Here is a 23,866-nt window from a genome sequence, read left to right on the forward strand (position 1 = left end):
CCTCAGTTATCATTATTGCCATAGTACGTTTTGGGCCCTTCTCTCTTGCAGGCACTTGTCCTACCCACACAAGTGAGGTATCATTTTTATCAAGAGACTTGGAGAAATTATGGGTGGAAGGAAGTTTGTGGCTTCCCTCAGATTCCAGAGCTTTGCATTGCTTAATTGTGAGAAAAATGTTTTTTTTAGACACATTTTGAGGTTTGCAAAGGATTCTGGGTGAAACAACCTGATGAGAGGCCCACAAGTCATGCAATTCTAGATTTTCCTAGGTGTGTAGTTTTAACAAATGCATAGGTTTGCTAGGTTTCCATTGGTGCCAACTGAGTTTTGGTTGCAATGTACTGTCTGAACAGCAGCCACCCTTTGTACAGAATCAAGGAATCATCAACTGCAATGTTCTTTCCATGAGTATAGATCTCTGGAACAGGCCACATTTTGAACAACATGTCATGGTCAGGATGGTCCCGGGGCAATGCAGCAGAATTATCATTGAAATGCAGCATGGGCAGCAATAGCAAAAAACCATCTCCACTCATGTACGGTGCGAAGATGGGGGTTACCCAAACCATGGGGGTCGTCCAGTAGGACTGCAAGGTGGGTTTCTGCAATAACCCTATTTTGAGCGTAAGGCCCAAAAACATCTTCAACTCCCCCAGCGAAGTGGGAGTCCCCTGGCCTGCACTAGAATGAGCCCTAAAGTGCCTCCATGCTCCCTCAGAAATTGTTCTGCATGCAGATTTGTTTGCTGCACAATTTGCTGAAGGAAGTCAACATCCAAAAAGAGATGAACTTAGTCGAAAAAGTTTGCCGTATTGAACTACATCCAGCATCACAAGTAAAAGGTGGAATTTAAGGCTGAACTAAATCTGAGGCTGCCAATTGTCTGTGCTTGCCGTCGCACCCACCTGCTCTATGGGTTGGGCTAAATCGCTGTTGGCCCACTGTACAGACTGTGCTTGCGAAGGGACAGCACCACTGTCCTCATTGTCCCCCTCAAAATCACTGGAAGAGGTGTTGTCAGATGGGACTCCGCTGACTGAAAAATCACTCCCAGATTCTGCTCCATTGTCCTCTCACTCAGGCACTGTCTCAGTATCTGCTGTCTCAGTCTCTGATCCTGCATCAGAGCTATCTGCCATAACCTGAGTTATGGCTTCAGCTGCAGTCATCCGAAGAGACGCCATGTCTGTTACTGGCTAATCTGTCCCTCTAAAACACTAGCCTCTGTAGAAGGCGGATGTTTTTTCAGCAAAATTGATGGTGAATGTGCGAGTGTGTGTGATGTGTGCAAAAATAAATGTCAGTCACCTTACATTTGCTTCTTCCTTCAATCAGCAGGTTCTCTAAAGACACTGAAAAAAAGAAAAAAGACACACGATTACTTTACCTTGCCACATACCCATCATCACAGCATTTAGTACTAGTGGTGCCCAGTGCGACAATCATTTTTGGCATTCCTGTCTGTTGACCTCTTCCTTGGATTTCCTCACTACCACCCAGCAAAAGGTCCCTCATCTCTCCATCCCCCCCTCTTACATTGCTTTGATTTGTTTTAAATCTCTCCGTTCTTTGCAGGAGATGTTAATTCTCTGTGTAATTTTATGGCTTAACTACTATAAAACGCTCTCTTGCAGGAATGTAATCACAAGAGTTATCCTGACGTCTCCCTTGCTGCACAAAAGTTTTGTATATATATATATATATATATATTTATATATATATATATATATATATATATATATATATATATATATGCCTATCTACACACATATAAATATACAAATATATATATATATATATATATATATATATATACACACACACACACACATAGAGAGCTATCTCTTTCACACACTCTCTCTCAATATTTATATATAAAGAGAGTCTTTCTCTCTCTCTCATTTTATATATATATATATATATATATATACATATATATATATATATATATATATATATATATATAGATCACTTTTTTATATATGTGCGGTCTCCCTGGGGCCCCCAAAGAAACCACACATGTATAAAAAGGCATCTATTTATCTATTTATGGAGAGATATAAAGTCTCTCTCATTGTGTTTGTGATATATATGTATGTATATATATATATATATATATATATATATATATATATATATATATATATATATTTATAGTTATAGTTATATATATACACACACATATATATGTATATCTATCTATCTATCTATCTATATGTATATAGCTTATATATATATGTATATATATATATAAATATATATATATCTAAATTCAGCAAGTGACAAACAAGTAAAACGAAAACGCAGCACTCCAAGGATTCCAGTAGTCTTCTGTTTAATACTTAACAGAACCAAACACCCGTCAACCATATGGGGTGCCGGCCCATTACCACATCCCCTTGCCTATTCCTGGTGGCCTAGTGGGGCCTAGTGGGATTCCTGATCATGAATTGCAGCGCGCTGTGATCCATGATCAGGTATCTGTTTGTGCTTTGCACCGGATGATTTGTTTGTACTACACATAATCAAATACATTAGAACACTGAAGAAAGAGCACAACCCCCACCATACATTATTCTATCATGTTACTGACCAAGCGGTCCAACCATAAGGGTAGACTGCACAAAAACAGGTTTCTCTTTGGAACACTAGTCACCAAGCAAAGCACCAAAATAACAACACACATTACAAATATGCTCAGAAATAGGATAACAATTGTAGACAGTACACCTTTGGCCACTTTCTAACACACTAGGATGATGCAAATATATTTTCAAAGTAACATAATAAGGGGACTAGTTTATATTTGATTATACCCACACATAAGTCATGTTCATAACAAATTAGAGATTAGGAGAAACATATGTGCCTTATCCTTTGCTATCAATTTCTTCACCCATTTCTTTTCTACTCAGTGAAAAGCCAGTGAAAAAGATAGCTCTTCCCTCCCGTGGAAATCTGTATTCCAAACACAGACCCACAGGATATCCCTCACCCTTCTTCAAACCTATTGTTCAAGTCCTATCATCTAAAGGGGTCCCTTCAGATTGTGAATGGCAAAACACCTGCCATCCCTTTCACCTTCCAATGGTTAAGGTTATTAAAAAAATGCGAGGGTTGATCTCCACCCCTAATTTTTTGAGCGAATGCTTAGAGATGCGTAGACAAACAGAAATATCTACCAGTAGTGCTTCAGGACATACTGGGTAGCAGGCTGCATGGTCTGGTAGCTGATAACACAACAGACTGTGAAAAATAATCTATATTACCCATCTCTTTTCTACGAGTTTGCTATGTATATTAACAGGAACACTGTTGGAAATTGATCAACTCTGGTGACATGATGTGCTGGTTGTGGTAAAAGTGACTCTCTACACTGTTCATTGTGGACCATATCTACTGAATGAGCAGCCATTTATTTTTTTGTAACCCTGGGTTAAAGGTCACTTCCAAGCCACGGGTGTTTAAGCATGTTTTAGTTTGAATAGAATGTTCCGTGTGTTAACAAACTCAGACTGTTGAAGTGGAATGGATTTTCCAACCATCAACCAATGTGATTCATTACGTTTGCTCCCTGCTGCTGTCATTGACATTCTTGATTTAGGTGCACAAAAATTGGAGCTCATGGCATTTTACATGGCGGTGGTATGTCCTTGCTCACCCAGGAACATAATATGCAACCTCGATGTGCCAACAAATTTTTGTTTGCCACTTATATTGTTTAATGTTACACGCGCACACACATGTATATGTATATATATATATATATATATATATGTATATATATGCATATATACATATATAAGATCTCTATTGAGTTCTTAGATGTATTAGTATATGTTGAAGCAGATGAGTTACAAACTACATTACATAGAAAAACTACTGCAACCAACAGCATACTACATGGTACAAGCTTTCACCCGAGATCACTAATTAAAAGTATTCCATATGGTGAATTTATTCGTATCAAAAGGAATTGTTCCAAGGAACCAAATATGGATAAAAGATTTGGAGAAACAAAACAGAGATTTACAAATAGAGGTTATAAATTGAAGGCAATAGAACAGGGTGAAACAAAAGCAAGAGCAATGACACGAGCACAGGTACTGGTGAAGAATAAGAAAATGTCAGAACAAGCTAGGATGAAGAATGATGAGCTAAGACTTATCATGGATTATAGTAAGGAAAATCAACAGATAATCAATATATTGAAGAAATATTGGCATCTGATTTAAAGAGATAATGGCATTGGACAGCAAGTAGGTACCCATCCCTTAATTACATATAGGAAAGTGCCATCACTTAAAGATATACTAGTGAGAAGCCATTTTGAGACCACAAATATGGCAAATTGGTTAGTTGATGCAAATAAAGGTTTTTTTTTGCTGTAGGAAGTGCAAAGCGTGCAAAATTGGTTGCAACAAAAAAGCGATAACAGACTTTCAGGGTAAAGAAATCCTAATTTTCGTGGTTTATGTTATAGTGTATTGGTGTGGGCTTAGGTATGTTGGTAGTACCATATGTCCTTTGAAAAAGCGCATTCTTGAACATATTAGAGCGGTACGAAATGATGACAATACCTATGCCATGACCAAACACCTAAAGACTCACTCAGAATCAAATTGGTAAAACATGAAATATTATGGTATTGCAACAATAGCGAAACATGAACGAGGACGTGACAGAGTTCAAAAGCTGAGGCGTTTAGAATCTAGATATATCATCAGACTTAAAACTAAGATCCCATTTGGGATCAACTGTGACAAGGAATTATACTGCCATTTGTAAATACAAAATGAGTTTAAATCGAAAATCAGGTAATGAATAAATAAGGAAATGTGAGTACTACATATGAATAATTGAAAAATGAACACATGAAAAAATGGGATATGAGTCCTATTAGACATTATTATAAAAATATATAAGTCACTATTATACATGTGGACTGAGAAATTGATGAAGATGTAACAACAAAAAATATACATAGATACCTGTGGTATTTAAACTCAACTGAATAACATTGGCAAGTGTATATAATTTGAAAAATATGTAAAATGGTCTGTGCTTTTAAGTTGTGTAATATGTATGTTTGTGTTTTTGTGGTTTGATAATTCAATGGCTTTAACGTTTTTTGTGGGTTTTGGTGAGAAAAAGTGATTTATTAGAATTAAATGTTGTATTTACACCTTTTCTTTTTTTTTAAACTACATATCCCATAATGCCACATAAAGGCGTAAATGAGATGTAGAGTATAAATAGAGCACTAAATGGACTGGATAATTACCATGATCAAGACCGTGAAGGTTGAAACGCGTTGGTGTTTGTTTGTCTGGTATCATACTTATGTATTAAATGAAGATTTTGTGAAAATCCTGGGAGTGCCGCATCGTTGACAGAAGTGTCAAGCTGGTGTGGTAATAAATTAAGGGAAAGGTCCTTCCCTGGCGCGGGCACCGACATGAAGAGCGCGCCTTAATTGGACCCCTTTGGGATGAATATATATATATATATATATATACAGTATTTATATACGGATGTATATATACATATATATCTTCAAACAAGAATGGTCTGAAAGTTGCTGGGCGGCGCACTCCACTGCCGGTGCCAGTGACGGAGAGGACCAGTCTCGAAGAATACAAATCACCAACAGTATTCACTGCACTCCACGAGGTTTCAATAGTGCATATTTATTCCAAAATAACAACCACCAATGCGTTTCAACTCCCTCAGGAGTCTTGTTCACAGTGAGTGAGTCCCTTTTCCCTTTTGCTATTTATACCCCATAGTGTTGCATCATACACAATGCATTATGGATAGTGTAGTTTCCAATTAAAAATTAAAATACATTTTATATTTTTCTAAATTTCAATAAAAAATAAAAATAAAAAATATGAAAAATATACAAAATAAAAATGCCATTCTCAATGTATAATGCTCTTTTCGTGCGTTCTCTCATATAGTACTGTTCCTTTCTAATTCATGATTTCACACTGGTTACATTTACTACTGATTGATTATTACACTCTAATTATTGAAGCTGTACATATGTGACAATATTAACCCTTTAACATCTATTTCATTTTTCATGTATGTATTTAAAGAATTACTGTCAGTCTAATGTTTCAGCATTTTCTTAGTCAAACATTTCTATATATCTACCTTGATCCTGAGATTCGTTGATTTCATTTATAGTTTTAGCAATCTTTGTCTCTTTTTCACTTAATTAATTCTATTCTACATAGGCATCAATGAACATCAATTATCTCCAACTTGATAACTCTCATTGTTTGACCAGAATATATTGTGATTTAGTAATATTTAATAAATAGCCACCCTGCATATATACCATTGTTACCATGTGTTTATCCATATTGCAGAGTCACAGATGCACATATAATTCCTCGTCCATATTCAGCCCGTAAGGCATCTTTGTACGGAGCTGGATAATAAATTTACTCTCCATTTGTCTTAACTTTCTCATTCTGTCTCCTCCTCTCTCATTCCTTTTCATTTGTGCTATACCCATAAATCGTAGCGATCGCCAATCATTGGTATGTGAGTTCGCAAAATTTTTGCCATTGTGTAGCTCATATCTTGATTGGTAATGGCTCTAGTATGTTCCAAAATCCTTTTCTTCAATGGACAGATTGTGCTTCCAATATATCTCAAACCACATTCACATTCAAGCATATAAACTACATATTGACTGTCACAAGTAATTCTTTGTGAAATATGCATAGTTTTGCCACTATAATCCAAATACGTTTTACTATTTCTTGCAATTTGACATTCTTTGCATTTATTGCATTTGTAGAAGCCAATCGTCTCGTTATTTAACCAACTCCTCATAGTTGGTGCCTCATAATGGCTTTTTACCAATATGTCTCTCAATGAACGTGACTTCCTATATGATATTTGTGGTTTGCCACCTATTCTCCTTGCCTAGTCTCGATCACTTCTCAATATCTTCCAATGTTTTCTGAATATTGATCCTATGGCCTTACTTAGGCGAGGACACATATCCTCCTTGTCACTTTCTCCCTTTCTGTTTGCAACTTTATCTATCAGTATTTCCTGTTGAGAGATCCTCTTAGCCCTCTTCTCACTTGATTCAATGTTTGTCCTTAGGTACCCACGGCGCATGAAACGTTTCCGTACCATACTGAATTTATTCTCCATTTCTTTATCATTGGAGCAGTTCTGTCTCATTCTTAAGAATTTACCAAATGGGATACTCTTTATCAATGGTTTTGGGTGGAAACTGCTCCCATGCAAGACACTATTAGTGGAAGTCGCTTTCCTAAATACAGTTGTGTTTATTTGATCGTTGTCTACATATACTTTAATATCCCAAAAATCAATTTGTTTGTCACTGATTTCATAAGTGAAACTCAAGCCACATTCATTTGCATTCAGAATTTTAAAGTATGATGCAAATTCCTCCTTGGTACCATTCCAAATCAAGAATAGATCATCTATATAACGTAGCCATAATACTACCTTATCCAGATCTTCAGAGTGACCATCCTGCCATGCTATTTCCCTCTCCCACCAACCCAAGGTTAGGTTGGGGTAGCTTGGAGAGAGAGAAATGCCCATGGCAGTTCCTCGCACTTGCTTATAGATGTTTTTATCAAATAGAAAGGTGTTGTTATTCAGACATAACTCCACCATCTCCACTAGAATTTCAGAGTGTTTTTTTTCTTCAATTTTTCTTTGTCGTAAGAAGAACTTTAATGCATTTAATCCTACTTCATGTCTAATGAATGTATATAGTGACACTGCATCCACTGTTACTAACTTATAACCCAATTGCCATTGAATATCATCTATTATTCTCAAAAAGTCTCCCGTATCTTTGATATATGAACTGACAGAAGAGACGAACGGGGCAATGTAGTAGTCCACATATCTGGATATGTTTTCAAACAATGATCCACAACCAGAGATGATGGGTCTTGCTGGAGGATTTATTAGTGTCTTATGAATCTTTGGAAGAAAGTAAATAGTAGACAGTATTGGATAACTCGGATTTAAAAATTTAAATTCTTCCTCATTGATCAAACATTCAGTACGCCATTTTTCCAATTTCTTTGTGATCAACTCCTGTATATAACTAGTAGGATAATTTCTCCGTTTTTCATAACTTTCTTTATCATTTATTTGTCTCATTACTTCTGTAACATAGTCTTTCGATTAAGGATCACAATATTTCCTCTCTTGTCTGTGGGCTTGATAATGATATTTTGATTATCTGCCAATTGTTGTAAAGCTTTCTGTTCAGTTGTGGTTAGATTTTCACCCCTTTTAAAAGGTTTAACATATTCTAAATTTCTCCAAATCATTAATGACCATTTCATAAAATAAATCTACTTTATTTCCTGGAGTTAAAACAGGACAGAATTTTGAGGCTGGTTTAAAATGGCTATATTCATGAATGTTTGTTGCTATTCCCATAGTTTCCAATATCTGACTTGATGTTATCTCATCATTTTCCAAGTTATTCATTAGCTCATAGCAGACTTTTATGTCTTCTATTTGATCAATTATTAGGCCCTCATCATTCTGTATGTTTAGTTTGTCTCTAGATCTTGGTTGATGTTTGCTAAAGTATTTTGCAAGCTTGATTTTTTTGATAAATTTGTACGTATCTATTTTGGTTTCAACTCTATCCATATGATGTTCGGGACAGAATGACAGTCCTTTGTTTAATACATTCTCTTCTTCCTTAGTTAGTATGTGATTAGATAGATTTGTCACAAATTTTTCTTCTTCAATTTCTTCCACATCCTCTATTGTTTCCTTTGTCTGTTGCGCAGAGGATAGTTCTTTCTTTCTTTTGCCTCTTCTAATTTTCCTATGTCTGATTGTATGTTTTTTGGCTGGCCTCTGCCCATACTGCGTCCTCGGCCCCTGCCTTTTGATGTTTGTTGATCCATGCATATGATTTGCATCTCTTCCAACAGTGTTGTTCTGGTATTTACATTTCCAGATTCTTCTCCTTCACTGATTTCAATATCTGATTCACTAATTGTTTCCGACATTGCTGGAATTTTTGATTTAATGTCCTTCGAATGTTGTTCCTTAATACGTTCAAACCTCTTCGCAAAGGTTAGCACTGTACCATTTTTGTAATCTAGTTTATCCCTGATAAAATTTTCTTTGTTTTCGAGATTCTATTTCAGATTCTTATTTGTTAAGTCTATCCTCCATTTTCTTCCTACATCTGATTAGTTCTTCTTTATTACTCATATCTTTAACTTTTTCTTCCAGTGTTTGTGCTTCCTTTATTGCTTCAGCCGCATCAATTTTGGCATACTTAATCAGAATCAACATCATATTACGTGAACAGATCATATTGTTTTCTCCCCATTCTGATAGTACCTCGGGTCTCATATCTAAATGATTAGGAAGTGTAAAAATCCGCAATCGTCTTGGTACCCTACCAACCTCTATATATTTCTCTAAAGCAATTACTTCCTAGCTTTTATTTATCTCCTTTCGATACAGTTTCTCCAATTTGAAAAATGTGTCTTGTATAGTCATGGCATTATCTGTAGGTTTTATGGCATCTTCCGATTTCTCAGTTCCTTGTACCATTGAAAATAATGTTGCGGCTTTTGAGAGCACGTTTGGCTGCTCTCTCTTCCATTTTTGTTTTTGCTAAATATCTTACTCTTCTCTATGCACAATGGAAAAAAGAACAAACAGAGGAAAGAAAAAAGAGAAAAAGAAAAGAAGGATAAGAAAAACAGGGAAGAAAAAAGAGGAAGGAAAAAGAGAAAAAAAGGAGAAAAATAAAGAGAAAGAAACAAGAACAGGAAAGAAAGAAAAGAACAGGATGACCCAAAAAAAAAAAAGAATTTAAGATAGGACGAGAAAAAAAGAAAAGAAAAGAAAAAGAGAGCAAAAGAAACACCTACACATTGAAATACTAGAAAAGATTGGGCTAAAACTCATCAAGTTGTTATAGCTTATTTTGTTTCATTTCTATGCACATGTCCTCATGGCCTATATTTAGTAGGCTGCATCGATATTCTTTTATATATGTTCAATGTTTGTTGTACGTGTGTATTTTTATCTTTTAGAGAATGCGGTTACATTAGTTAGCAGTGAGGGATATTTATTGGAAAGACTCACCGCGTGTCCTGGCGTCCTCCGACTCCACACAAGCGGTGGTCAATTGCCAATCATTTATCCTTGGCTGTTTAAAACACCAATTCCATTATTTTCTCTTCACATCCAGATGACAACTCCTGTGAACAAGACTCCTGAGGGAGTTGAGACACGTTCGTGGTTGTTATTTTGGAATAAATATGCACTATTGAAACCTCGTGGAGTGCAGTGAATACTTTTGGTGATTTATATATATATATCTATATATATATTTTCAATGAAAAAAACAAAGGTTACAGGGACGTTATAGTTAGGTTCTGAATTTACTCGCACAAAACCATAGAAATTCAGAAGTTAGAATTAGGGTTATTTCAAGTAACTGTAACTCGCGCCCTAAGGTAATTATAACTCATGCCCCCATGATGGAAAATGATGGGAAAAAGGCATAAATGTTCATCACTAGGAATGTTTAACATTCAAAACACGAGTAAACAGACACGCTGCCATGAGATACTGGGATTTGAACCTTCAACCTACTGAGTGACAGTCCAAGAGCTTTACCAGTAGGTCAGAGATGGTTCTGTTTTTCTGGGTATGGAGAGACCATTGCAGTGACAGGACTGACATGTATATATATTTATATATATCGAATATAATATTGAATATCGATATGTGCTCTTTGACAGTGAACATGAAATCAGCACTCTGCTGCAACTACAGCAGAGGCTGCACTTAGGGTCCATCCCTGGTGGACTTGGAGTGTAGCATCAACTATGGTAAACTGTTAAGGTGAAATCCACATTTGTGAGGTTGTCTACTTTGCCTTTAATATAACCCAGTTCGGGGCACCGCGAGGCCTGGAAAGCCTGCCATCTCACTTTTGGTTACAACCCTGCAATTTAGTACTTTAGTGGTAGTAGTAGCAGAGGTAAATGCTAAAATAGACCCTTCAGGAGTTCATGAAAACAGGACAGGATAGGAAGAATGGTTCCACCAACACAGACAATCAGACAAAACCGACTGAAAATTATTAGACGGCTCTTTTATAGTGATTCGTAGGGGAGAAGCACTCTAAATGGCGACCAGAGGTATCTCTTAGATGCAGATGCAGGCCAGTTTGTAAGCACTGTAATGAAGAAATTGCGTTTAATTATTAACTAAAACGTCTTCACCACTAAGATCTAGCTAAGTGTGGATGGCGAGAGTCATCTACTCATCAATTAGGAGATGTCTGAACATGTTATGATATTCAGTCAGAATCATCATCTTTTGTGAGAAAACTTAAAAGAAGTGGATAAATATAAATATATTGATATTCTCGTTCTCAAAAAAACGATGTTTCATCAACCAGCTAAACTTTCACTCTGACTTTGGATAATGACAAAAAGTTTTGTTTACCAGCTACTGAATGGGTCAAAGAAAATTGCTCCTGCCATGAGACTACAGCCTTTGGTCAGATCTCATCAGTCTCTGAATTCTGCACCCCAGAAAATGGATTTAAATTAGATTTGTCTGCTTTTGAAAATGTGCACTTATTGTTCTCTTTCCATCAGCGTAGTTGATTAAGTGAAATGTGCGTGAGCTATGTCTGTAATATCAAATAAGCATCCTCGAGGGATAGCTATGCATGGAATCAGCATAGGTCAGAGCTCTTTGTGTAGCCTCTGTGTCTGCGCACGAAGGCAGAAAAGAAATGTCTGTAAATGTCCTCAGAATAAGCCACTGGCGGGACAAATTCAGTTATGTGATGAATGGACGACATGGTCAGTGCTCGAATGCCTTCCTGTAATAATCAGCGAAATACAGGGAAGAGAGAAAGCTGTTACAGCAAATAAAAAAAGCATTGGCTAAGGCAATGGACATCCTTTCAGCCAAACTATTGACTTTGGCAATGCTTTTTGGCAATTGTTCAATGAGAACGGGAGCGAGCACTGAAAAGGCTGTGAAACCGAGATGCTCCTGGACAGGATAAACACAAGAAAACAGAAGAAAGGAGCAATCACATCAATATGAGACAATTGACATAGTCAACAAATCCATTAATTGTTTAGCAAGAGGTTGCTCCAAAGTCCACTCTAAGTTTATGTTATGTATTGGAAACAATAGGTCTGCCTACAGGCAGCTAAAGACCTGATAAACACAAATAGAAAACTGATATGGATGTTAGGCAGTGCTTTATGTAGTACTTAATTAAAGGACACAAAGTACGTTCTAAAGGTGGAATCGTCCGTGGTAGCTAGAAATTAGCACTCAAGCTACTCGGTCTGCAGCAGAAAGTGGAGATCACCTAAGTATCCTTGACTCTCTTGTAAGACATAAGTGACTATTGTAAAGCTTAACTCAAAAGTGAGCGAGAGCTGAGTTTAGGCACAGTACACTAGAGCAATCCAAACCAAAATAAAGTATGAATAATACCCACCCAGGGGATGGGCACATGCAAAAACCTCAATATCACATGAACCTTAAATATATTTGCAGTGTAAACATGAATAAAGTGAATGAAAATTACACAAAACTCAATATTATAGCATATAAAATGCAAAACAATATCACACAGTGTTAAACATTGGATCTCCCCCCGCATGTTGCCTTCCTCCTCCATTTTTCTGACGTCGTTTTTGCTGGTATTAGGACTCTGCACACTTTACCACTACTAACCAGTGCTAAAGTGCGTATGCTCTCTCCTCTAACTATCGTAATGTTGGCTTATCCCCAGTTGGCATATTTAATTTACTTATTGGTCCCTAGTAACGTGCATTGCACATGCACAGGGCCTGTGAAATAAATGCTACTGGTGGCCCTGCAGCACAGATTGTGCCACCCACTTAAGTAGCCCTTTCAAGATGTCTCAGGCCTGCCATTGCAGAGCATGTCTGCAGTTTTAAAAAGCCATTTCGACCTTGCACAGTAAACCTTTTGCAAGACCCAAAACCTTCATTTTTAAGGTAAATAGGTCAAGCCTGGGGTAGGCCCTGGACAGCCCATATAACAGAGTGCAATGTATTTAAAAAGTAGGACATGTACTTTTAAGTCTTACATGTCCTGGTAGTGAAAAACTGTTAAATTCATTTTTCCCAGTCCTGCGCCCTTGGAAGTGAGTCTAAGGTGCTTGCCAGCTAAAGTAACGCATCCCAGAGCAGAACCAATGCATCTCCTCAGCTGAGTGGTGCATCCCCAAGCAGAACTGACTCATCCACACTGCTGCATGGATTGGTCCCATTGCAAAAGACTTGCATCACTGCCAAATTGCCCATCTTGAGTCGAACAATTGCCTTTGGAACCGTCACTGGCGATGCTTCCCAAGAACAGACATGCGCATCGCTTGTCGACAACAGCCTCAATGATGATCCCGAACTTCCTCATCCCAGCTTCACTGCTCTTCAGACTCAACGCATTGCCTTGACTGCGCATCCCTGACACATCTTCACATCACAAGCACCGTGAATGGGATCCTCAACCTCGACACAACAGTATCTCACACCACATCCTTCCCGCATCTCAGAACCGATATATCGCCTCAGGTGAGCGACAGATCGTCAACAGGGCTCCATGAACGCTCTGCAACCAGGATTTAGGGTACTGTGTTCAGTGGGCCTAATTGGATCCCTGTATCCAGCTCATGCTCCATCGCGGTTGGCCTGAACTTGGGACTTTGACCCAGTCTGGCACAACCAGATATCCCCAAATAGCACTTTGTGCTATTTGGCTCTATTTTTACTTGAAACATAAAAATTCAAAATCGCTAGTTCTACAAATCTGATTTTTGTCATTTTGATCTTGGTTTATTTATTAAAATCTATTCTACTTTTCTACCTCTGTTGTGGGACCCTTTGCAGTGTGTTTTCACTGTGTTAATGTTTGACGTGTTGCACATATATTTTACACATTGACTCTAAGTTAAGCCTGACTGCTCTGTGCCAAGCTACCAAGGGGTTGAGAACAGGTTAATTTGGGATTTGCTTGTGTCTTAAACTGACAAGGATTGTGTTTGCTGCTTGATCAGGGCTCATACCCCATTCAACCAACCACCCAGTTACTTACACAAATTGAGCCAGATATCCTTCTATGAGAAAGACAACCTCAAGTGACATCATAGACACAATCAGAGCAGATACAAAACGCAATAGAGTACTAGATTCAGGGGATCTAGCTAACCAATATGTACCATTTCCAAAAATTTCAATTGATCACAAAGCTTTGTTGTTCATATAGCTTGGATAATATCTGCATCAGAGGAAGCACACCTTTCGACTGCTCACCAATTTCCACAGTGATCCCCACTTTCGGCTATGCACTGATTCTGCATCTGGAAGCTCAGTGGCTGCTGTAGGTTCCCCACACTGGGGAACCTAACCTAACAGATAAGTATCATGAATTAGTGAAAACTATTGTGGAGGGAAACTGGTGGTGCCGGTGATCATAATGTCGTGGTCTGACCACTGCCAAAGCAGTTGGACCACTGCTTTGGCGGCTGTCAGACCGCCACCATGAGTCTGGCCTTCCTAGGACCACTGGACTCGTAATAAGGGCCTATATGTCTCATATACACTCTCAGTTTCTCTACCTTTATTTGGGCACTTTGACCCATATTTATACTTTTTTAGCGCCACATTTGCGTAGTTTTTTGACGCAAAATAGGTGCAAACTTACAAAATACAATTGTATTTTGTAAGTTTGTGCTGTTTTTGCGTCAAAAAGCAGTGCAAATGTGGCACTAAAAAAGTATAAATATGGGCCTTTGTATTTTTCAGTGAAACTGTCTTACATCAGCATCCTTTCTCGATCTAACGCTATTTACATGTCATCTATAAAGTTTGCTTTTGAGCATCATATTTCCTGTCTCCTTATGTTAAAAGTGATCATGGTACTCTCCCTATTTTAAAGGGATCATGGCTTTCAAATACTTTGTACTCGTCCATTTTATTTGAAATATAATTTGACAACTAAGAGTTTATAATGTTGAGGATATTTCTGATTAAATTAATTGACTAATGGGCTGATTTAATTCTTGGTGGGAAGGGAACTCAGTCGTAATGGTGACAAAGTTCCCTCTCCACCAAGACTTTGGTCCGGCTGACCGGTTTTGATTTGGCCAGACCATAGTTTGACGACTGAGTGGTCTGCTGTGCCCAAACTTCTCAGATGGCCCAATAAAATAAGGGATGTCAAAAATTATGCTGTGTGTCCGTTCACCTAATTTAGACAGGCGGACGTGGTTCCTTGTATGTTTTTCAATTTATTTAATGCACTTTACTGCTCTATGCTAGTTGTTGCGAGGGCGGTGATTTGCGAATTGTTGTTGGGGGCGGTGCAAGCTGCCCTTATGTGCAAGACAGTGTCGCGGATGTCCTCTGCTTCCTAAAGACTTCAATCGCTGACACGCTGCAGGCGGGTGCTCCGTGAAAGGCATCCTGACCTGAATTGTCATTTTTACCCTGAGTGGTATTTCCTAAATTCCACATTGCTGTTTTTAGCTTAATTTGTTCCATGTATGGTTTTTAATTTGTTTAATGCAATAAGGCACTTTACTGATCCACACTAGTTGTTGCGGTGGTGGGGCCTTGTGAGTTGTTGCTGGTGGGAGAAGCCAGGTTTCCCTTATGTGCAGGACCGTGGCGCGAACGTACCCTGCTTTCTTAAGGACTGCAGACCCCGACATGCTGCAGGTGGGTGCTCCGTGCGAGGCACCCTGAATTTTCATTTTTACATTGAGAGGTGTTTTCTAAATTCCACGGTTCTGTTTTAGCTCATTTTGTTCATTGTATGTTTTTAAATTCATTTTATATGCTAAGGCACTTAACTGGTCATAATTGAACCGGCAGCAATGCTGCGGTGCCTAGGGTGCACCAGCACCCGTCACGCTGTTCACTGTCTGCAATGCAGACAGTGAACAGCACAAGGAGGCTGGCTATGAGACCCCTGCACTGCCCATGCCAAGTGCTTGGGTAATGCAAGCACTCCCCTAGGCCCCCTGCACCCCGTCTCTGCTAGCGTTTATATGGCGGTGCTACCACCATGTAAAAGCTGTTTGAGAGGGGGGCCGTAATTCCTAGGGCGGTGCTGCTTTCAGCCCTGCCCTGGAGGATTAGGAGCACCAGCACCGCCAGTCCCTCCTGTGGAGGAGAACTGGCGGTGCTGGTGGTCCGTCCTGGGGCAACCGCCACAGTCGTAATCTGGCAGTCAGACTGCTGTCAAAGCGTTTGGACCACTGCTTTGGCAGCAGTCAGACCATCACCCTGGCGATCTTTACTGACCCCCTAGGTCTGACTCTTAGGGGCTTTACCCTCACCCATATGCTGGGTCAATCCTTTGATGACATTTTTTTAATCATGTGAAGCTCAGCGTGGAAAGTCAGATCCCTCAATCTTGGACCAACCACAGTCTTATTCTATTTAAATTAGCTGATCCTACCTTTAACTCAAAAAGACCTCAGGAAGTAAGGAACTTCCATACCCAGAAGTGGGGAGCGATTAGAACCAGCATTGACTGAATCCCTAGTCTTAAGAATACCACCGGACACTAACCAGAAAGGTTTAGGAGGCTCTTCAATTATTCAATGAATAAATCAGTAACTGTGCAGCGGTATTGGCTCCCATTGGGCCTGTGAAGAACAGTCGTCCAAAAGCCTCTGCACCATGGTACTCCCCGATTTGGCAGATTCCAAGCGCCTCTGTAAATCACTTGAAAACAGGTGGCGCCTTGCTTAAATGCAGGAGGATCTGGCTCTTCATAAGGCGGACCAAAAAAAGATATTATAGACAAATGAAATCAGCAAATAACTGCTATTTCATTGAGAAAATCAAATAGGCTAGTTCTGACACAAAAATTATTTTAATGTTGCCAAAAGCTTTAGCTAATGACATTCCTCCCTCCCAGATGCTCTGCAATCAAATTTCTGATTTTTTCGAGGATAAGATTCATGATATCCAGATTGGCTTTAGTCCGAGTATTAGCTCTAATGCATCGATTTCTACCTCTAAGTTGGTCATTAATATCCCTTCAAAGGATGAGCTATCTCAATTTGAGCAGATCTCTCTATTGCATTCATCAAAAATTATTCTGTCTTCTATAGTCGGGATCTCCTCTGGACTCCTGCCCTCCGACAATCTTGCATACAGCAGTCGATATGGTAAATCCCATCATTAACCACAGAATAAACACCTCTTTGGCTGCGACAGCAATTCCTGACAATTGGAAACTGGCAATTGTCAAACCCTCACAAAAGAAGCCATCATTGGACCTGACCACTCTTCCTAATAAATGGCCTATCTCCCTTCTGCCCATGCTAAGTAAAACCATGGAGAAATGTGTCAGTCAGCAACCTAGGCGGTTCCTTGAGAATGCTAACATACTCCACTTTTGTCAATCTGGTTTTAGGCCAAAACATTCTACTGAACCTACTCTTTTAGATGTCTTAGGATTCCACCAAAATGACCCTGGATGCAGGTAACAATGCAGTGTTGAAATTGCTAGATTTATCCGCTGCATTTGACACCATCTCACATGACATCCTACTGCACCAGATACAAAGGGCCTTTATCTTTAATAAAGAATTGAACTGAATTAAATCCTTTCTGACAAACTGAAAGCAGACTATCTCCCTTGGACAATTTTTCCCCCCAAAAAACAGTAAGGATGGGTGTGCCTCATGGCTCGTCTTTAAGTCCGGCCCTGTTTAACATCTACATGGCATGTCTTATGTCTTTAATTGAATCCTATGTAATTTATATGTTGTCCTATGCTGATGACACGCAGTTGATCTTGTCCCTAGACAAGAATTCATTAAAATTGGAAATCAAAAACTGTCTAGCCAACATTTTTCATTGGATGCAAAATAATCAACTGAAATGTAATTCCAAAAAAACAGAAATTCTTCTGTTCGGGAAGCTGAATAATTTTCCCCCCTTACAGTGGAGGCCAAATACCACCCCTCCTACTCCTACCACGGTTACTGCGGCAAAAAATGTAGGAAGTGTTTCAGCCTTATAAAATCATTGCAAAAATATTTTTATTTTCTACCTCTAGGAGCCAGGAAAACAGTGGCATTTGCTCTGATTTCTTGAAGACTATGGCCCTCCTTACAACCCTGGCGGTTGGTGGTAAAGCGGCGGTAAAACCGCCAACAGGCCGGCGGTAAAAAAAATGGAATTATGGCCATGGCGGAAACCGCCAACATAGACAGCCACTTTACCACTCCGACCGCCACGGCGGTACAAACAAACAGCATGGCGGTCACCGCCAACAGACAGGCGGAAGACAATGCACCACCCACACTATTGTAACAGGCCAATCCGCCAACTTTTCCGGGGCAGATTCAACGCGAACAAAAACACAGCGGAAACAGGACTTGGAGGGGAAAACGCTCACCTCTACACACCCCATGAGGAACCAGGACGCCATGGAACCTGAACTCCAAATCCTCCCTGCGATAGTCTTCCTGCTCCTCTACCAGGAGCACGAACGACGGCGGCGACGACCACGGTGAGTACTGCACCTACAACACAGGGGAGTGGGGAGGGAAAAGAGAGTGACACACAACACGCAACACCCCCACCTCCACCCTCACCCACAACAACATACACGCTGCAACATTACATTTACAGCCCCCCCAACCCCCCGGAAGAACGCAATGACAAAAGGAAATGATTGTAACCATTGTAATCAAGAATAATCCATTAGTCAAAAATGTATATACACTATAAACAATTATGTACACCAAGAATTCAAGTCCAGGTACTGCACCTATATAATCCGTGGACCACTGGGCCCAAAATGCATGGGCGAGGCCCACACTCGATACCCGATCAAAACAGAGAGAACACTGCAGGGGCATCAGATCAAAATAAAAAAGGCACCTCAGGGGGAAGGGAAGGGGGGCACCTCAGCCGGATGAGTGCACGACGCCAGCTCCACAAGGGGGCTCCATGCCCATTGATGTATCCTGGGGAGTGCAAAGCCACAGTCTCTCAAGTCTCTCCAGTGGGTGGTTTGTCCACTACACTGCTGCATCGTGGGGAGTGCAAAGCCACAGTCTCTCAAGTCTCTCCAGTGGGTGGTTTGCCCACTGCTTTATCCTGGGGAGTGCAAAGCCACAGTCTCTCAAGTCCCTCCAGTGGGTGGTTTGCCCTCTGCTTTATCCTGGGGAGTGCAAAGCCACAGTCTCTCAAGTGGATAACAGTCTCCACTGGTTCTGGAGAGGGCTTTGGGCCCAGAGTGTTTCATCCTGCCAAGGACAGAGGTAGTGGGTGCCATTCTCCACTGGTTCTGGAGGGGGCTTTGTGCCCAGAGTGCTTCATCCTGCCAAGGACAGAGGTAGTGGATGTCTTTCTCCACTGGTTCTGGAGGGGACTTTGTGCCCAGAGTGCTTCATCCTGCCAAGGACTGAGGTAGTGGATGTCTTTCTCCATTGGTTCTGGAGGGGGCTTTGTGCCCAGAGTGCTTCATCCTGCCAAGGACTGAGGTAGTGGATGTGACACTCCACTGACGATGGTGCAACATGCAAGCTGCCCAGACCCCTGGAACTGACCACCAGCCTCGTAAGAATGACCACTGGGGAAGGCAGCCATGTCTGCAGTGGTGCCACAGGCTCAGGATGCAGTGCTGGTGGCGGGGTCAGTAGCGGCGGTGCTTGCGGCGGTCATTGTGGCGGCGGTGCTGGTGGCAGCCTCACTGACTGCGGTGCAGGTGGCTGGCTCACTGACTGCCTTGCTGGTGGCTGGCTCACTGACTGCCGTGCTGGCGGCGGTGTCAGTAGCGGTGGTGCTGGTGGCGGGCTCACTGACCGCGGTGCTGGCGGCCTGTCAGAAGCGCCAGTTCTGGTGGCGGACTCACTGACTGCAGTGCTGGCGGCGGTGTCAGTAGCGGCGGTGCTGGTGGAGGGCTCACTGACTGCGGTGCTGCTGAAGGGCACAGTCTGCTGTGCCGGTGAAGGGATCAGTATCTGGGGTGCTGGCGGCGGTGCATGTGGCGGTGCCATGGCGGTCTTGTCTGCCGTGCAGGTTGGCGGCGACGTTGACTTGCCTTTCATTTTCAGGCCCTTCTTCAACTTGGATGGTGGCGCAGCTGTCTTGCCACTTCCAACAATTGTCTTGCCTGAGCCCTTGGTGGCAGGTGGCCTTCTCCCTCTGGGATGTGGGCAACGTTTTCTGTTTTGGAGGTGGGGGAATGTCCTTGGCCTCGCTCCTTGGGACACTGGCAGCCCTGTTGCTTGGCGCACTCCAAAATCCGGCTATTGCTGGCACCACTGTGCCCGGTGATGTGGTGGCTGAGGTGCTGGGTTGGGACCTGGAAAGGCGGGCCCTAGGGGACGGACGGGGTGTGGGGAGATGTAGGGAAGAGGTCAACATTTGATAGGAAAAGCTTTTTAGACACACTGGGACGGGTAGATGGAGGGGGTTTGAGAGTGGAGGAAGAGGTAGTGGATGTAGGAGGTGTTCGTTTGCTGACTTTGGGTGAAGGTGCATGAGCTGGAGGCTGTCGTGAGGTGGATGGCTGTTGGGTGGGTGTGTAACTGCGTTTGTATACTTTGGGAGGAGGGCCCACCGACACACTGGGAGAGGACACAGGGGATGTGTGAATGGCAGTGGGGGTTGTGAATGCACATGAGCGGTGTGTGGTGATGGGTGTGCTGGTGATGGAGGTAGTGGCTGAAGATGTAGTGCATGCAGGTGTGAGTGGAGACGTGACAGGGAGGGAGGAGGGAGACGTGGAGAGGGGGACCAAGTGGAGGCAGTGGATGTTGTTATGTGTGCATGGGTATGATGCTTGTGTGAGTTCCTGTGGGATATGTGGTGCTTATGTTTGCCAGAGCCATCCTTGTGTGTTGAGGTGTGTGCATGCTGGTCTGATGGTGTGCTTGGGATAGGCTGAGGTACTGGGGATTGGGTCTGGGTGGAGGAAGTTGTAGGGGAGAGGCTGTGCACAGGGACAATGGCTGCCATCAGTGCAGAGGCCATAGCCTGAAATGCCCTCCAGGTGTGCATTTGTCTGTTGCAACTGCCTTTCTACACCCTGGATGACATTCAGAATGGAAGACTGCCCAACAGTGAGGGATCTCAGGAGGTCAATGGCCTCCTCACTGAGGGCAGCAGGGCTGACTGGGCAGGGCCTGAGGTGCCTGAGGCCACGGGATGCACGTTGAGGGGCTGCTGGGAGGGCGGTGCTGGTGGGGGGGGGGGTGGCAGCTGTACCTGTAGATGCGGTGGGCACAGAGGGGCCTGCCACTGCAAGGGAGCTCCCATCAGAGGAGGAGTCGGTGTCGCTGGTCTCTGCTCCTGTCCCCGCCGTGGAGCTCCCCTCACCATCCATCTCACTGGTGACTTCAGACTCCATTGTCTCGCCCTGTTGGATGCAGCTCCCTCCTGCTCAGGTGGCACAGCTCCTCCGCCTGATGATGCTAATGCACACAAAAACAGGGAGCCCACAAAAAGGGGAAGGGGAGAAAAAAGACATGTTCAGTGCATGCAATACCGCTACTGTTGGCAGACACTACAGACACAGCAGCCCTCTGCACTACGCCATGCACTTAGAGTTCCCTAATTAATCACCAGGACATGGGGTACATGGCCTATGTCCAATTGCTGCACACTTGGAAGTCACAGGAGCCTAGGCTCTTACCACTGGTGGGGTTGGGGTGCCACTTAGCCTGCCTCACAAAGGGTCCTTGCCTACAAAGCTCGCCCTAGCCTAGGGAAACCCACTAACCACCTCCCCACCCAGACACCTCCAATGCGCGCAGAGTCAGATGGATGTGACGGTACTCACCCCCTTGTGGCTGCTGTGATGCCCTCAAGCGCCCATCCAACTCCGGATACGCCACCCACTGCCAGGATCCGGAACATCAGGGGGGGTCATGGTGTGACGGGCACCCCTCCCACGTTGGGAGGCCATCCCCGGCTGGGCCTCCACCATCTTCTTGCTCCAGCAGCGAATGTCCTCCCATCTTTTTCGGCAGTGGGTGCTCCACCTGTGGTGGACCCCCAGGGTCCAGACATCCTTGGTGATGGCACGCCAAATATCCTTCTTCTGGTGGGCGCTGACCTACAGGAATAGTACAGGGGAAAAGGAAAAACTTTAACCGTCCGGACCGTCACAGTCATTGTCCCACATTCCCACCCTTGCCCTGACGCACATACACTCACCGTCCGATCATGCAGGCCTCACCCCCCCCGTATCTTCCATCCACACCACTCCAAACAGGCATTGCCCATACAGCATGCTCACAGTTTACTCACCTGTTTGCCTGGAGGACCGTAGAGTAGCGTGTACTGGTGGAGGACCCCATCCACTAGTTTATCCAACTCCTCCGATGTGAAGGTAGGGGCTCTTTCCCCAGACACATGAGCCATCGTCGCTTCCAGACTGAGGTCACAGCAGAACTTGCAGTGTAGGTCCTCTCCTGTCGAAGATCGGGTATCAAGTGAGTGAGCAGACAGAAAATGGCGGTCGCAGCGGTGCGTAACGTCACCGCCGGCGTACATTGTCATTGGCTCCTGGGACCCATTCTTGGGAATCCAATGCAGGATTGCGCTGGGGTCTTCGACCGCCTACCGCGACAGTGTACAACGCCAGCGCAGTTACCTCATATCCCTGTGTCCCACATTACAGGTCAGGCAGCCGCCATTTCAGGGGGCCACATGGCATTACTTTTAAATGCATCACACATATCTAGGCCTTGCATACACACAAAGACAGGCACATAGCGGATTGACAAATGAGTGCAATAAAATTGTTTTTTTACTACCTCAGTGTTGGCTGACTCTGTGCTCGCTGTTCTCATCCATAGGGCACGTCCGCTGGGGCAGGTGAAGAGATGGCGGCATCCTCCGGTGTACAGACCACTGGTGGACCTGATTACAGTGCCACAATCCAGGAACTGTGTGCCCAGTTGGAGCCAGACCTGATGTCAGCTATCCGCCATCCCACAGGAATCCCCCCTCTAGTGCAGGTCCTGCCAGTATTCCATTTCCTGGCAAGTGGGTCTTTTCAAACAACAGTGGCCATAGCATCAGGGATGTCCCAGCCTATGTTCTCAAACGTGTTGTCCAGAGTGTTGTCTGCCCTGCTGAAACACATGCACAGCTACATTGTGTTCCCTCAGGTGGAGGATTTGCCTACAGTGAAAGGTGACTTCTATGCCCTGGGACATATCCCCAACATCATAGGTGCCATTGATGGGACACATGTGGCCTTGGTCCCCCCCGCAGAAGTGAACAGGTGTACAGAAACCGGAAGAGCTACCATTCAATGAATGTGCAGATGGTGTGTTTGGCCGACCATTACATCTCCCATGTGAACGCCAAGTTTCCTGGCTCAGTGCATGACTCTTACATTCTGAGGAATAGCAGCATCCCTTATGTGATGGGGCAAGTCCAGAGGCACCGTGTGTGGCTAATAGGTGAGGACACGGACCCTATACCCTGTGAATAGATGTCTGGGTCTGGGGTTGTCCCTAAGGGTTAGTGTGTGTCTAACAGTTGCCCCTCGACATTTGCAGGTGACTCTGGTTACCCAAACCTGTCATGGCTACTGACCCCAGTGAGAAATCCCAGGACAAGGGCAGATGAAATCTACAACGAGGCACATGGGCGAACTAGGAGAGTGATAGAAAGGACCTTCGGCCTCCTGAAGGCCAGGTTCAGGTGCCTCCATATGACGGGTGGTTCTCTGTACTACTCACCAAAGAAGGTGTGCCAGATCATCGTGGCCTGCTGTATGCTGCACAACTTGGCTCTGCGGTGACAGG

Source organism: Pleurodeles waltl, chromosome 8, assembly GCF_031143425.1.
Source record: "Pleurodeles waltl isolate 20211129_DDA chromosome 8, aPleWal1.hap1.20221129, whole genome shotgun sequence".
NCBI classification, from domain to species: domain Eukaryota; kingdom Metazoa; phylum Chordata; class Amphibia; order Caudata; family Salamandridae; genus Pleurodeles; species Pleurodeles waltl.